The sequence below is a fragment of the Eschscholzia californica genome, unplaced genomic scaffold, assembly GCF_041429995.1.
Source record: "Eschscholzia californica isolate CP2 unplaced genomic scaffold, dmEscCali1.0.p SCAF_2, whole genome shotgun sequence".
NCBI lineage: Eukaryota > Viridiplantae > Streptophyta > Magnoliopsida > Ranunculales > Papaveraceae > Eschscholzia > Eschscholzia californica.
Genome location: NW_028238309.1, coordinates 14030378 through 14038614, shown reverse-complemented (window position 1 = coordinate 14038614; position 8237 = coordinate 14030378). Strand labels below are relative to the sequence as shown.

General features: G+C 41.5%; 1 pseudogene across 1 annotated transcript; it reads right to left on the bottom strand.

The window, feature by feature from the left end:
- Window positions 1–653: 653 nt before the first annotated feature.
- LOC147556398 (xyloglucan endotransglucosylase protein 7 pseudogene) lies at window positions 654–7514 on the bottom strand (annotated as a pseudogene). Its single transcript, XR_015234109.1, has 2 exons — window positions 7312–7514; window positions 654–1184 (listed from the first exon to the last, which is right to left on the bottom strand). The product of XR_015234109.1 is annotated as a xyloglucan endotransglucosylase protein 7 pseudogene (transcript).
- Window positions 7515–8237: the final 723 nt, after the last annotated feature.

The following is an 8237-nucleotide window of genomic DNA, read 5'->3' as shown; positions in this document are numbered from 1 at the left end:
ATTTAATGCAAAACTTACCGCCTTCACAGATGCAGATTGGGCTGGTGATCCAGACACTCTACGATCTGTTTCAGGTAATTGTATCTTTCTTGGTAATCATCCAATTTCATGGGCTTCTAGGAAGCATCCAACGGTAGCACGGTCTAGAACCGAGGCTGAGTACCGAGCCTTGGCTATAACGGCTGTTAACTTAGCTTGGATTCAACATTTACTTTGTGACTTGGCTATTTCAATGACAAAGGCACCACAATTACATTGTGACCATTAGGGCCACTTACATGGCACACAATCCAATTCTCTATTCAAGAACAAAGCATATGGAGTTGGATTACCACTTTGTTGAAGAAAGAGTCCAACGAAAAGCACTACAAGTCAGTTATGTACCCACTCATCAGCAACTTGCGGATATATTTACCAAGGGTCTTGTCAAGGGACGTCATTAGCTTCTTTGTAACAAGCTTTCACTTCACAATGCCAACGTTCAGCTTGACGTGGGATGATAAACCATAATCTTTGCCTAAATCAAATCCTTCTTTATTTAAGTTATTCTTTGTATATTTTCAATTATCTTGTTATCCATGTATATCCTACAATGGTTATAAATATAACCCATTGCCTTATGTTAAAGTCAAGGAAGAATTCTCAAAATCTTCAATAATAAGAATCACATTGTTTACTTACATAACAAGAATCACCCCATTTTTATGTAATACTAAATCCTTTTATTACAACATCTCCGTAGTTCTCATAAACACGCTGAAAATGAAACTTGTTTTAGCATTTAAGAAGTGAGTGTGCATTCAGGAGGAAGACCTTCAGGAAATCTCTTTGTATCACTACAATAGTTATAGACCATATAATTCTTTTGTACTGATTTGATCTTTCCTTGACTTTCAGGATCTAAAGCAGCTTGACTTAACCAAGAATGGTTGTCATTAGAGTTGGAAGAATTACAAGATGAAGAACCAGATGACCAAATACAAGCATTTTTAGCATTGAAGTTCTTGTAAGAGGCCGTGAATGGTGCATCGCTCCAATTAGTCTTGACTCGACCACCTCTTGTCGCCCAATCGTCTGCATTCCATAGACTAGAGTAGATTCTCATTGACTGGTTACTCGGAAATGGAACACCTTTCACCTCCAAGTTCTTGAACTCTCTGACTGGTGTATCATCTACATAAAAACTGATTTGCCAAAGAAATAACAACAAATTTTGACCCGTTAGTGTTAGTGTGAAAATCTAACTGTAGCAGCTTCTGACATTGTCTCTAGTTCTGCAGACTAGGTCAAAGCTGAAGCCAACCCTACGCCCAAGCTCAATCGAAAACTCTACGAACCAAGGCTCTGAGAGCCTACCCAAAAGCCTCGAGTCATAATCACTTTGGATTGAGACTTGGGAAATTTTATACACTTAACGTTTTTTACCACTTACACTCGCGGTTATTCCAACTTACCATGCAACTCTTTCTCATGTTGGCATGTTTCCCAAGTGTTTTATCTGAAAGTCGCGGAAGCTCGAACCTATTCTAGAAATTGATCCGACTACGAAAATTAATCGAGAAGCTATGCCAAAACTAAATATGCGAACAGAATTTAACGAGGTTCGGCTTTAAAGCCTACGTCCTCGGGCGAAAAGAAATCTTTATTGAAGGATAGATGAAGACGACTAACACAACCCGCAAGTTCGTCCCAAGATGGTACCGTATAGAAATTAACCTTCTATACTAGATCTTCGACGACCGAGAAATTTAACACCGCTCAAAAACTATGAAAAATTTCTCTCACTCTTGCTCTCTCTCTAGCTCTCTAAAGAAGAGTTGTTGTTGCTTGTGTTGGTGTGTTGTTGATGTTGATCAACCCCCTATTTATATTATTATGAGGCGGTGGGATCCCAATTCAAGCATCCAATTTTGGAAATCCATTAAAACCGCCTGTGAGCAAATTGGAAACCCATGGAAACCGCCTATGAGCAAATTGCCAAATTGAAACCAAAACAGCCTATTTCCAATTTCAACCCAAACCGCCATCCATCATCCTAAACCGCCTCTCACAATTCTCCACCTCGTACATAATTTGATATACTTCAAATTTTGGACGAACACCAGGATACTCCTTGTAAGATATCGACTTCTTGTAACTTCATCCGACTGCACCATATGACCATGATTGCCTACGTACCCTTTTATAGGATCAAGCCTACCGTAGTTCTACCAACCCTTCACATAAAGATTACCTTGTCGCCATTACGCCCTTTCGAGCAACTTAACACGAGCCGATTTGTAGCAATTCCAGGCAATGCTGAAACTTGCTACACGTCACCACTTTAGTCAACATGTCCGCGGGATTCTCATCTGTGTGAACCTTCATGAGAGAAACATCACCTTCCTCTATGACATCTCGTACAAAGTGATACCTGACATCGATATGCTTAGTACGAGCATGATGGACCTGATTCTTCGCCAAGTGGATCGCACTTTGACTATCACACCATACATCCACGCACTCCTGTTTAATCCCTAGATCATCTAGAAGACCCCACAACCACAATGCTTCCTTCACACCCTCGGCCATAGCCATATACTCGGCCTCCGTAGTAGATAACGCAACTGTAGATTGTAACATCGATCGCCAACTAACTGGAGCACCATGTACCTTAAATACATAACCAGTAGTAGATCGTCTTCTATCTAGATCGCCAGCATAATCCGAGTCAACATAACCGCTTACCTGACATGTGTCTCCACCAAAGCACAAACCCGTATCAACGGTACCCTTCAAGTACCTCAAGACCCACTTCACAGCTTCCCAATGTGTCTTCCCCGGGTTTGCCATAAACCTACTAACCACACTGACCGCCTGTGAAATGTCCGGACGAGTACACACCATAGCGTACATCAAACTGCCAACTGCACTAGCATACGGTACACGATCCATATGATCCTTCTCCACCGTAGTAATGGGAGATTGTTTTCCCGGGAGCCTGAAGTGTGGTGCCAAAGGTGTTGACACCGCCTTCGCATTCTGCATCCCAAATCGAGAAACTACTCGTTCGATGTAACCTTTCTGATTCAAGTACAGTTTCTTACTTGAGCGCTCTCTCTTAATCTCCATTCCCAGTATCTTCTTTGCAGCGCCCATGTCTTTCATCTCAAACTCTTGACTGAGTTGAGATTTCAACTTATTTATCTCCACCATGCTTCGAGAAGCAATAAGCATGTCATCCACATACAAAAGGAGATAAATAAAATCACCTTCGCGAAGTTTCTTGATGTATACACAACAATCATAGTCACTTCTGCGAAAACCATGCTTTAGCATGAAAAAATCAAATCGTTTGTACCATTGGCGAGGGGATTGTTTCAATCCGTAAAGAGACTTCCTCAAACGACATACTTGATTTTCTTTACCCTCAACCTTGTATCCCTCAGGTTGAGCCATATAAATTTCTTCTTCCAAATCTCCGTGCAAGAAGGCGGTTTTAACATCGAGTTGTTCCAGCTCAAGATCACTATGAGCAACAATACTCAATAGCACCCGAATAGAAGTATGTTTCACGACCGGTGAGAAGATCTCATTGTAGTCGACCCCTTCTTTCTGTGCATAACCCTTGGCCACTAGTCTTGCCTTATACCTTGTACCCTTGATCTGGGAAGAATCCTCTTTCTTCTTGTACACCCATTTACAACCAATAACAGACTTACCTTCGGGCAATGGGACAACCTCCCATGTCTGGTTCTTGTGAAGAGACTCCATCTCTTCTTGCATAGCAACCAACCAACTCTCTCTTTCCTCCGCGGTAATAGCTTGTTTGAAGGTGACCGGCTCGTCGTCTTCCACCGAGAGTGCATATTCAACCACATTTGCCTGCCCGTAATGCCTAAGAGGTTTGTCTGACCCTAACCTCTGTACCGGCTTATATAACCGTTTCGGCCTAGTGTGTACCGAAACATCCTGCTGTTGTTGTTGTAAAACTTGTGTACCTTCCCCTTGAACCTCCTCATGATCGGGTTCATCAATTTCCTCATCCTGAGTTTTATCCTGATGCTCCACCTGATCATGATTCCTAGAAACCCGTTGGTCTTCGGCTTCTACTTCCACTACTTGAGCTTTAGTAGACCCAACATCACCACAACTAGGCACCGTAGCTTTCGCCATAGCTACCATAGATGACTCATCAAACACCACATCTCTGCTGATTACAAACTTCTTGTCTTCCGTACACCATAGCCGATAACCCTTGACTCCTGTAGCATATCCTAAGAAAATTGCCTTCTTTGCTCTATTGTCAAGTTTGTTACCTTTAACATGGTAATAGGCCGTACAACCGAAAACCTTAAGTCTCCCGTAATCTGCATGTTCACCTGACCATACCTCGTAAGGTATGCCGCCATCTAAAGAAGAATGTGGAGACCTGTTCACAATATAACAAGCTGTAGCAACAGATTCTGCCCACCATTCTATGCCTAATCCCGAATTGGAGCGCATACATCTAGCCTTCTCAAGTAGTGTACGGTTCAATCTCTCTGCGACTCCATTCTGCTGAGGTATGTTTACTACTGTCCAGTGCCTCACAATGCCTTCCTGATTACAAAACTCCTTGAATGCCCCATCCGTGTACTCGGTCCCATTATCCGACCTTAACGTCTTCAGCTTTCGACCAGTTTTGTTCTCAACCATTGCTTTCCACACCAGGAATGTGTTGAATACCTCATTCTTATGCTTCAGAAAATAAAGCCAGACAAATCTCGAATGATCATCAACGAATGTAACAAAATACCTGGAACCACCCTTGGAAGGTAACTTTGCCGGTCCCCAGACATCGGTGTGTACGTAGTCTAACACCTCTTTGCTCCTGTGCTTGCTTGTAGAGAACGTCACCCTGTGTGCCTTCCCGAACACACAATGCTCACAAAACTCCATGCAAGGCTTCTTCATGTCCTCCAACAAGTCTTTCCCGCACATCAAAGATAGACCCTTTTCTGACATATGCCCAAGGCGCATATGCCAAAGCCTCGTACTAGCCGTTGGATCCCTTCCACTGATTCCTACTGCTACATCTCCCGTAATTGTTGTCCCCAAAAGTTTGTATAAATTACCGTAACGAGTACCTCTCATTACCACCAAAGAACCCTTAACGACTTTTATGGAGCCATTCTCTATAATTATCTTACAGCCGTTCCGCTCCAACACACCAAGGGAAATTAGATTTTTCCGCAAATCGGGTATGTGTCTTACGTCCGTCAATGTTCTCACCACTCCATCGTGCATCTTGATCCGTATTGTTCCGAGTCCCACAGTTTTACATATACTATCATCACCCAGTATAACTGTACCACCATCTATACTCCTATAGGTAGCAAACCACTCCCTATTTGGGCACATATGGTGTGACGCCCCTGAATCAAGCATCCACTTATCGAAGATCTTCTCAGACACCTCTGTCACCGAGAAACATTCGTCCGCCTCTTCTGACACATATCCCGCCTCTTGCATCTCTTGTTTCTCCTTGTAGCCTTCGTTCTTTTGCTTCAACTTTCTCTTTGGACAAGCCGCTTTAAAGTGGCCAAGCTCACCACAACTAAAACACGTTTTCTTGAAAGAGCCTCTAGATTTGGATCTAGATTTCCCGCACTTTCCCTTTCCCCTTTCATTACTCCTCCCCCTCGTTACAAACAACCCTTGTGCTTGATCCTTGTCTACTCCACCCGACGCCATACTGCTAGTAGCAACCTTACGAAGGTCATCCGCTAATAGCGAATTTCTCGTCTCTTCCATGCTTAGACTATCACCAACAAGCATCAAAGTTTGAACAAGGTTTTCATAGGATTTAGGTAATGAAAGTAACAATATGAGGGCTTGGTCCTCATCCTCAACCTTAACATCAATATCCTTCAAATCTGAGATAATCCTGTCAAACCTATTCACATACTCCTGAATAGAAGAACCCTCTTCCATTCTACATGTGAATAATTTGTATTTTAAGTAGACCCGATTCGTTAAAGTTTTCGTCATGAAACTGCTTTCTAGCTTTAACCACACACCCGCCGCCGTTGTTTCTCCGTCTACTAGGAACGCCACGTCCCTCTCAAGACACAACATAATGGTAGCCCGTGCTTCGAGATCTAACTCCTCCCAATCCTCATCTGACATATCTCCTGGTTTCTTTCCCGTCAACGTCTTGTGTAATTTCTGCGAGATTAACAGATTCTTCATCTGCATCCGCCAATAAGAAAAATCGTTTTTCCCATTGAACTTCTCTATCTCATATTTCCCTGCTTTGACCGTACCACTTCTCGATCCCATCTTCTCTTCGTTCAATCTCAACAAGGCTCTGGTACCAATTGTTAGAACTGAAAGTCGCGGAAGCTATCGAACCTATCCTAGAAATTGATCCGATTATGAAGATTAATCGAAAAGTTAAGTCAAAATCAAATATGCGAACAGAATTTAACGAGGTTCGGCTTTAAAGCCTACGTCCTCGGGCGAAAAGAAATCTTTATTGAAGGATAGATGAAGACGACTAACACAACCCGCAAGTTCGTCCCAAGATGGTACCGTATAGAAATTAACCTTCTATACTAGATCTTCGACGACCGAGAAATTTAACACCGCTCAAAAACTATGAAAAATTTCTCTCACTCTTGCTCTCTCTCTAGCTCTCTAAAGAAGAGTTGTTGTTGCTTGTGTTGGTGTGTTGTTGATGTTGATCAACCCCCTATTTATATTATTATGAGGCGGTGGGATCCCAATTCAAGCATCCAATTTTGGAAATCCATTGAAACCGCCTGTGAGCAAATTGGAAACCCATGGAAACCGCCTATGAGCAAATTGCCAAATTGAAACCAAAACAGCCTATTTCCAATTTCAAGCCAAACCGCCATCCATCATCCTAAACCGCCTCTCACACCAAGTAGGTTGCTTAAAAGTTTGTGCATGTATCTATAATACAGATGGAATGCAGCGATTTTTTCCGACAAGTCGGGGACTACGGAAGATATAATCTTTTCAGCCAAATGTTTTGTGTTTCATTGGAGTCGCAACATTCCAAGGGTTAAATATAGAGTGTTCTCGGACATCGTGGGAAATTGGGGGGCGTTTATCATGTCGTTGTAATCTCGCTCTTCGAGGGTCCTGGTTCTGTGTTTTTGTTATTTTTTTTTTTTGTTGTTGTTTGTTGGGTTCGGCTTAAGTGCCTTGGCGACCCTGTCGCTGCTTCGCCTCATTTAGGCTTGTACATTCTTTTCCCCTTTTTCTTCTAATTCAATCATATTATTCAAAAAAAAAAATAATACAGATGGAATTGATACTTACATGATGCTTTGAGGATTCCAAAAGACAGAGTAAGTATGGAAGTCTTTTGTAGGATCAAACCAGAGGTAGAATTGCTGCTCTCTGTTGCCTTTCCCTTGAGTAAACACATTTGTGTGCATTATATATGGGTCTCCACTAGTGTTTCCGAGGAATTCAAAGTCGATTTCATCCCACCTTGACCCTAACGATGCTAACTTCAACATCGTTTGAAAAGTGCATATGGTATCAATTATTGTAAAAGATCTCAAATGACGGCATACATGTACATAGAAAAAGACTAGCTGACTAGGGTTCTCTCAGAGGTGACCGTGGGATTAATTGGTAAATATACCTAGCTACTCATAGTTCATAAAGAAATTATCAGTTCGTAGCTTTCTGTCTTTTTGCTATGGTACTACCCACGCCCTCTAGCGGCAGAGTATACCTAATAGACATTTTTATACACTACATATATCAAAGTATATATATATATATGTATGTGTGTCAGTGTGTGTGTGCGCGCTTGAAATATGTACAGACAACTGTATTGTTAAGCCCATGAAATCTTAGATCAAAGTCGGGTGAAAGCAGTTTGGGCCCATAATTTATCCCATGTGGTTAAGACACAAATAAAGTAAATGTGCAAATGTTGTATAATGGTAAGGATCTTTATATGGCTTTTAGACCCAAGATGTCTCAAATGGAGGCGATTGAAGTGTTATTCAGTTAATAATGTATCTTCATATTATATATTCACAGTGTCTCTATACCATATGATGTAATGACTCTTAAAGTACTCCAATATAAAAAATTAAGTAGAACCAGAACCAATAAAAATTAAAACCGTTCTTTAATAGTCAATACTTCCAATAATGTCTTTATCAATCATATGATCCACCCAAGAGATTACGTATGAATTATTTTCTAGTGGTAGATTAAAATATTCT